Consider the following 7,913-nt stretch of genomic DNA (forward strand, 5'->3'; position numbering starts at 1 on the left):
AGTAAAAATTCCCACCCACAAAGTTGTCACTTGCAATTAACATCCCAAGACCTTTTTTTCTTGTCATATGAGTATAAATCTTCCTTTACAAAATGAACTCACTTAGTCTTTTGCCTCCCATGCGATGAACAAGATCCATGCCTCTCCTAACTCAAATCACATTCTTTCTACAAAGGTTCTATGCGTGTCAGTCTGAACGTCTCACTTCAGCTCCAGCTCCTGGAAGCACTTCTTCAATATCTCAAACATTCTTCCTCAGTGTGTTGATAATAGGATCCTAAAGCTACTACTAGCACCACCTCAACCTCCTCCTGCCCTCCCCTCCTCCTTTTCCTCCTTCTCCCTTTCCTGTTCTTTCTTCTACTTTCTCTTCCTGTTCTCTTCTTGGCTTTTTGAGACAGCAATCCTTGCTATCTGGAACTCACTATGTAGACCAGGATTACTTTGAACTCAGAGAGATCCTCCTGCCTCTGCCTCCCAAGTGCTGAGATCAAAGGTGTGCACCACTATGCCCAGCCTAAAGCTTCTTGATGTGAATTAAGAGAAAAACTTTTATGGGTATTGTCTCAACTCCATCTACCCTCTGCTTGTTCCCTCAGATGGCCCAGAGGCTAAGCATTTATACAAACCTATAGGGGTTCAGCACAGAGAGAAGTGGGTTTTGAGAGAGAGTGGCTATCACATACCTCTGTCTTGGCTGCCACCTGTGTGCGGCTCCAATACCTAGAAAACAACGCCCAGATGCCACAAACCAAAAAACTAAGTACAATAAGGCTGACATGGTCCAGCAGTGGGATAGCCATCTCCCACATTGGCTCCATTACTCAAGCCTCTCAACTGAAGAGTCTCTGTCTCCAGAATATGTATCTCCATATGACATCACAATCAGTACTTCAATGTAAGGCCAGTCATTGTGCACTCAGCTCAAGTCCTCTGCAAGAGCAGCCAGTGCTCTAACCAGTGAGCCATCTCCCCAGCCCCACTCTTCACAGTGTATATAAATAACTTCAGTATACTTGTCAAAACCATGAGATTAAAATGGGAGGTGGAGGCTCCAGAATCGAAGGGTATCCTTGGCTACATTGCAATTTCAAAGCCAGTTTGAACAGCTGTGTAAACCCTCTCTCAATAAAATGAAAACATTAGTACATTTACTCTTCACTCCAGCCTTCACTAGCATCTCATATTTTCCCAGCAGTGTTCAGGATCCAATCTAGAGCACCACGTTGCTGGAGACTCAACCCAGAATCCTCTGAGTCGTAAGCAAGTGTTCTATCACTACACCAAAAAAAAAAAAAAGAAAAGAAATCCCTACATTTGAGTCTCTGTGATGTTCTCTTTATGTTTTGACTGAGGTTCTATGTTTGGGGCGGGGTAGGAATGGAGAAGACACAGCAGTGGCCAGCTCATCTTATTCCAGCACATCAAGAGGGACATGCTATCAATTTGTGACACTAGTGTCAAGCCCTTTGTAGAGCGTGCATGCTGCATCTCTCTATCTGACGTTACTATTTTCCTGTGTTCATACTTTGCTTCCAGAAGTGTCCTATAAATGTAACTCCTATTGGAGGTGTGGGCCTAGCATGATTAAGCCCCATCTCCTGGAGAACTCACATAACACATACTACTTGAAATTCTTGAGTAAGAAAGATTCGCCACCCCTGTCACCACTTTCTATTTGTTTATTGATATTTATTGGTGTGGATGCATGAATACTTCTTTTGTACTTTGTGTTATGGCTCAATGGTATCTTTCATTTTCTTGCTTGGTTTTTCCAGCTTTATCTGTGTGAAGCTCTTCTTGCCTGCTTGCTTTTCATACCTCATCATTGTAGGTATACATTTTTTGCAGCCCATTTTTTTCCCTTCCCTTCTCCCTCTTGCTCTGGCCCAAAGGTTGGTTTGTTTGTTTGTTTGTTTGTTTGTTTATTATTATATGTAAGTACACCGTAGCCATCTTCAGACACACCAGAAGAGGGCATCAGATCCCATTACAGATGGTTGTGAACCACCATGTGGTTGTTGGGATTTGAACTCAGGACCTCTTGAAGAGCAGTCAGTGCTCTTAACTGCTTTTGCAGCCTATTTTAATAAATGTTCAATGTCTCCTCTTGCTGACCACACACCAGAGGTAGTGGAAAAGAGAAGTTACTAGGATATGGGGGATGTGGATCTGTTTAGCAATAGTTCTTTGGGAGTGAGCTCAATCTTCTTTGGCAGCAGTTCAGTCCTGTAGCAAACACCAAATACAAACCAGCAGCTGCAGTCCAGACCTCCGTGACTTAGTGCCTCAGTGGTTAAGGGCACTAACTGCTCTTCCAGAGGTCCTGAGTTTAATTCCCAGCAACCACATGGTGGCTCACAACCATCTGTATTGAGGTCTGATGCCCTCTTCTGGTATGTAGGCATACATGCAGGCAGAATACTGTGTACATAATAAGATTTACTAAGTAAACAAATCTTTAAAAAAGAAGAAGAAAAAAAGAGAGAAACTGCAAGGCTGGCCAACTGGCCCAAAGTGAGGCTGCAATAGCAGCAAGAAGCCACAGAAACTTCTGGTGAGTTTCAATGGTGACATTACCACAAGCTGAGCTCAACAATGCTATGTATGGGAAACCAATACATGCATGTCGTCAGGGAAGAATAGCGAGCAATCAAAACAACGCTCAGTGCCCCTCGCTGACTGTCTGTGGGGTCATATTTATACTCCTTCATCAAGTGTCCTTTCACGTGTCTGTTATATCAAAACATCCTTTCCCCTGTGTCTGCTTCAGGAAAACAGCCTTTCATGTATTTGCTTTAGCAAGACATCCTCTCACCTGTGTGCAACCAGGAAAACATCATTTGACACAACTTTACAAAGAACCTAGAAATTTCCACTTCAACCATGTGTCTGTCTAGTCACATCTTCCCAGGTGAACCCCCCCCACCCCCGACATTATTCCAGAATCCTTTCTGCCTTCCAGATGTTCCACCTCCCATTTCTTGCCGAAGTCATAGGCCACTGGATTTTTATTGACAGGTGCTTTATCCATATAGACACAAGATATTCTCTCTACAAGAAGTGAGAGGGTGGTCCTTTAGTCTCCCCTTGCTGTGATGGTTTGCATATGCTCAGTCCAGGGAGTTGCAGGATTAGTAGGGCTCCTGGCGTGAGGGAGGAGGAGGAGTGAGACCTGGTTGGGAGCCTGTGGGGTGCGAGCCTGTGGCAGCGCCGCTGCGGGAGGGTCAGCGTTGGGACTGCGATGGCGGATATCGATAAACTCAACATCGACAGTATCATCCAACGGCTGTTGGAAGTGAGAGGGTCCAAGCCAGGCAAGAATGTCCAGCTCCAGGAGAACGAAATCCGAGGACTCTGCCTAAGTCTCGGGAGAGCTTCCTCAGTCAGCCTATTCTTTTAGAACTTGAAGCACCACTCAAGATATGTGGTGACATCCACAGACAGTACTATGATTTGCTCCGTCTGTTTGAATATGGTGGCTTCCCTCCAGAAAGCAACAATTTGTTTCTCGGGAACTATGTGGATAGGGGCAAACAGTCACCAGAGACGATCTGCCTCTTGCTGGCCTACAAAATCAAGTATCCGGAGAACTTTTTTCTTCTCAGAGGGAACCATGAGTGTGCCAGCATCAATAGAATCTGCGGATTTTATGATGAATGTAAAAGAAGATACAACATTAAGCTGTGGAAAACGTTCACAGACTGTTTTAACTGCTTACCGATAGCAGCCATCGTGGATGAGAAGATATTCTGCTGTCATGGAGAATCACCACATCTTCAATCTATGGAGCAGATTCGGCAAATTATGAGGACAACTGATGTACCAGATCAAGGTCTTCTTTGTGATCTTTTGTGGTCTGACCCCAATAAAGATGTCTTAGGCTGGGGTGAAAATGATAGAGGAATGTCCTTCACATTTGCTGCAGAAGTGGTTGCAAAATTTCTCCATAAGCGTGATTTGGATCTTATATGCAGAGCCCATCAGGTGGTTGAAGATGGGTCTGAGTCTTTTTGCAAAGAGGCAGTTAGTCACTCTGTTTTCTGCACCCAACTACTGTGGCGAGTTTGACAATGCAGGCGCCATGATGAGTGTGGATGAGACCCCCCCCCCCCCCCATGTGTTCCTTCCAGATTTTAAAGCCTGCAGAGAAAAAGAAGCCCGATGCCATGAGACCTGTCACACCGCCACGGGGTTATGATCACAAAGCAAGCAAAGACTAGTTGGGACTTGTAACGCAGCATACATAACCTTCCTTTTTAAACTGTGATGTGCTGGTCAGCTTGTCCAGGTAGACCTGTCGGACCCGCCTCCATTTTGATTACTGCTGGCACTGGCTGGTTATAGCAGCAAGTGAAGCACTTCATTCTCAAGAAAGCGTTTTGTTTTGTTCTGTTTTTAACCTCTGTTCCTTTTGTGGACAACTCTGATGATGGTGTTAAGCTGTACACCCTGGCAGTTCATCCTGTCCGAGGAAAAAGTGTACAATTGATCTTTTTTTTTTTTAAATTTAGTATGAATCATGAATACTGTAAATGCTTGTTTTCTTTAGGATATAGAGAGCCCTAGGGTGCGTGAGTCTGTACATGTAATTGTCATAAATGCATTCTGTTGATACAAACCACTGTGAACAATTTTTTTTTCAAGTTTGTTTGAAAGGGACTGCTTTCCCTCCTTGTCTTGTCATGTACACATTAGTACATGTACTAGGGTGACCTGCCGCCCGCCCTGCCCAGACTATCTGAAGCATACTCCTTCCCCCTGCACACTTAATGACGATTAAAGCCATTCTTTTCAAAAAAAAAAAAAAAAAGAAAGAAAGAAAAAAAGAAAAAAAAAAAAGAAAAAAGAAAGTGTGGCCCTGTTGGAGTAGGTGTGGCACTGTGGGTGTGGGCTTTAAGACCCTCATCCTAGCTGCCTGGAAGTCAGTATTCTGCTACCAGCCTTCAGATGAAGATGTAGAACTCTCAGCTCCTCTTGCACCATACCTGCCTGGACACTGCCATGCTCCCACCTTGATGATAATGGACTGACCCTCTGAACCTGTAAGCCAGCCCCAATTAAATGTTGCCCTTATAATAGTTGCCTTGGTCATGGTGTCTGATCATAGCAGTAAAACCCTAACTAAGGCACCTGCTAATCTCAGTTAATATTTTAGTTTATTGACTCAAGGAGTGTCTGAGGAGTTTAGGAATTGGTTAGTATGAGGCAAAACCTACACGTGTGGTGTCAGAAGTATGAGTAAAACCGTTTCTGATAGAGGGGAAGTCCGTGTGGGTGCTTGTCCCTGGGTGATGGGAAGCTTCCCAAGGTTGAGATGTCCTGGCTTGTCACTCGTCTTGGGAACAATTTCTCATTGTGACCTTGAGCTCCGGTGCTCACCTCCTGAATGGTGATCAGAAATTTCACATAAAATATTCATTCGAAGGCAAATTTAAAAACCTGCCCTGTGTCTTAATGAGGCTGGTTTTCTCTGTCCCTGGGGAAAAAGCTCCAAGGGCTGAATCTGAGTGACAGATCTAACGCAGGAAGGAAGACTCCGGAACTGGGAGAAGTTAAATGAGAAACGGATTTTGCCACAGAACCAACCTGAACAGATTATTTCACAGTGTGAGTCCACCCTGTTAGGCTCAGGGACTATTAATATTTTTATGTGGATTTTGAAGTACTCTCTTAAGAGAATGTGGTTTCATAGGATTAAGGAGACTTTGAATATTAGATTTTTTTTTTTAACATCTGCTCCCTGTCTATTTGACAAAGAGTTTTGAGGTGGCTAAAAATATCCAACCACATATAAAGTAGGGTGGTGAACACAGATGTGGGGGGTGGGGGGAGCTGAGAAGCCAGGGGCAGGGTGGGCTGCAGGAATTCATCAGCCTTCTGGAAGTTACTAAGGGGGAGCTTGAGGGTGGGGGAGCTTGAGGGTGGGGGAGCTTGAGGGTGGGGGAGCTTGAGGGTGGGGGAGCTTGAGGGTGGGGGAGCTTGAGGGTGGGGGAGCTTGAGGGTGGGGGAGCTTGAGGGTGGGGGAGCTTGAGGGTGGGGGAGCTTGAGGGTGGGGGAGCTGTCTGTCTGTTATCTGTCTGAAGAAAACCTGCTACAGGCGAACAGTTCCAAGCACTGAGTTTTATGGGAATTGTGTGGGCGTGGCTTCTCATACAAGGGGCCCTTTGCACTCCTCTCGACACGCGACAAAAATTTCAAACCAACTGAGAACAGCTGTCGCTTGCGGCATGACCTGAGTTTTACTCCTTCTCTGAGGCTTCCCTTCTTTATTCCCTTTCTGCCTCACATGGTGACCAAAGGCAACAAGAAGCTGTGTGGAATTGTTCCCTAACGGAACGTAACAGCCATGCCAGGGGCTGACAGGCACCACCCCCTCTTCCTCGCCCCCAGTTATGTGAACATGGAGCACAGTGAACGTGCAACAAAAATAATTAGAGACTCAGCATTGTTAGTGAGCACAGCCCAGGCAAGCTAGAACAAGGGTTTGCACTCAACTTTTGTCTGGGCACTTACAGAGCGCAGGGATTGTGGGTAGGGAGCTGGTTAGCAGAGCAAGCTAACAAAAGAAGCAATTTTCACCTCGGTGGAAGCCAGCCCAAAGAGAAAAAGGTAATTACTGGAGAAGCTGAGTGACCTTTGTAGAGCCCAAGAGAAGAAGAAATTACCCCTGGGTTTAGATGAAAGACTTCAGGCTTTTAGATGAAAAATACCATCAGAGTACTTTTCCTCTTGAGGCCTGAGCAGTTGCATCATGTCACCTTCAAGGTTGGATCCCCTGTCAAGTTGTCTTTGACACTGAACCTGTTGGAAATGCCACTATTATGTGGTAAAGAAGTCACGAGAGGAAACTAAGACTGTCCTGGAAGCCGTGGAAAGGCTCTACCTACCAAAGCAGGAAACACTTTGAACTTGGAAGAGAGGTCTCTGGGGATTTCTACCATAGCCATATTTTATAATTTTCTTTCTTTTTCCAGACAGACAAGAGTTTCAAGTAACCAAAGCTGGCAGAGGACTATGAATTTCTGATCCACCAGGGTCTACCTCCCAAGTGCTGAGATTACAGGCATGCACCACCTCCCCTGGTTTAAGAACTACTGGGGATCAAACCCAGGACTTGGTGCATGTTAGGCAACCAACCGAGCTACAGTGCCATGTTCTAGAACTTTAAAAGTGTAGACTCTGAAGCACTGCTTTAAGAAAATGTGCCCTAACTCTTGTTCACATTGCGTAGGGCAGAAAGAACAATAGACACATCCCTGCTCAAGTGTCCTCACACCCAGGTACCGAGACGGGAGTGGAGACTGCAGGTGTACCAGGTGGGCTTCTGGCATTTGACACTGAGGAATCGGGAGGCAGGGGGCAGAAAGAGCAGTCCACAGAGTGAGCACAGAGGTTGCAGAAACTCTGAGGCCAATCACATGATGCTCAGACTCGTCCTAGCAGAAAGAGGATGCTTCTGTAAGGGGTTCAGGCAGAGCAGGAGGCCGTTAGACCCAGAGGTTTTTTTTTTTTTTTTTTTTTTTTTTTTTTTTTTTTTTTTTTTTTTTTTTAAAGCTCTTTGACCCCAGCTTAAAGAGAGAATCCCAGAAGGGCCTGAGTCAGGAGATCCTATTCCCTCTAATGACTGGGACTTTCCTTTCCCCTCCAGTCAAAGGTGACTCATTCAGAGAAGGAAAGCTGTGGTTCCTACCGGGGAAGGTCACTCTGGCTGGCCTAGAACCAGCAGTAATTGCCCGCAGCCCCCTCTGCACTCTTCAGAGAGGCTGGGATTGGATAATGTGTCATTTGTCATTCTAGTTAGAAGTGGTCTAATGTGCTGTCACAGAACACAACCAGACCTCCTGCTATAGGATTTCTTGACTTTCCTTCCCAGGGACCTGGACAGGGGCAGCTTTTGGAGTGGCTGATAA

The 7,913-nt window shown here is 45.5% G+C and overlaps 1 pseudogene; it reads left to right on the plus strand.

Annotated features, from left to right (window-relative positions):
- Nucleotides 1-3,214: 3,214 nt before the first annotated feature.
- On the plus strand, nucleotides 3,215-4,238 carry LOC143440079 (serine/threonine-protein phosphatase PP1-gamma catalytic subunit B pseudogene; annotated as a pseudogene).
- Nucleotides 4,239-7,913: the final 3,675 nt, after the last annotated feature.

This window comes from Arvicanthis niloticus, chromosome 28, assembly GCF_011762505.2.
Source record: "Arvicanthis niloticus isolate mArvNil1 chromosome 28, mArvNil1.pat.X, whole genome shotgun sequence".
In the NCBI taxonomy this organism is placed as follows: domain Eukaryota; kingdom Metazoa; phylum Chordata; class Mammalia; order Rodentia; family Muridae; genus Arvicanthis; species Arvicanthis niloticus.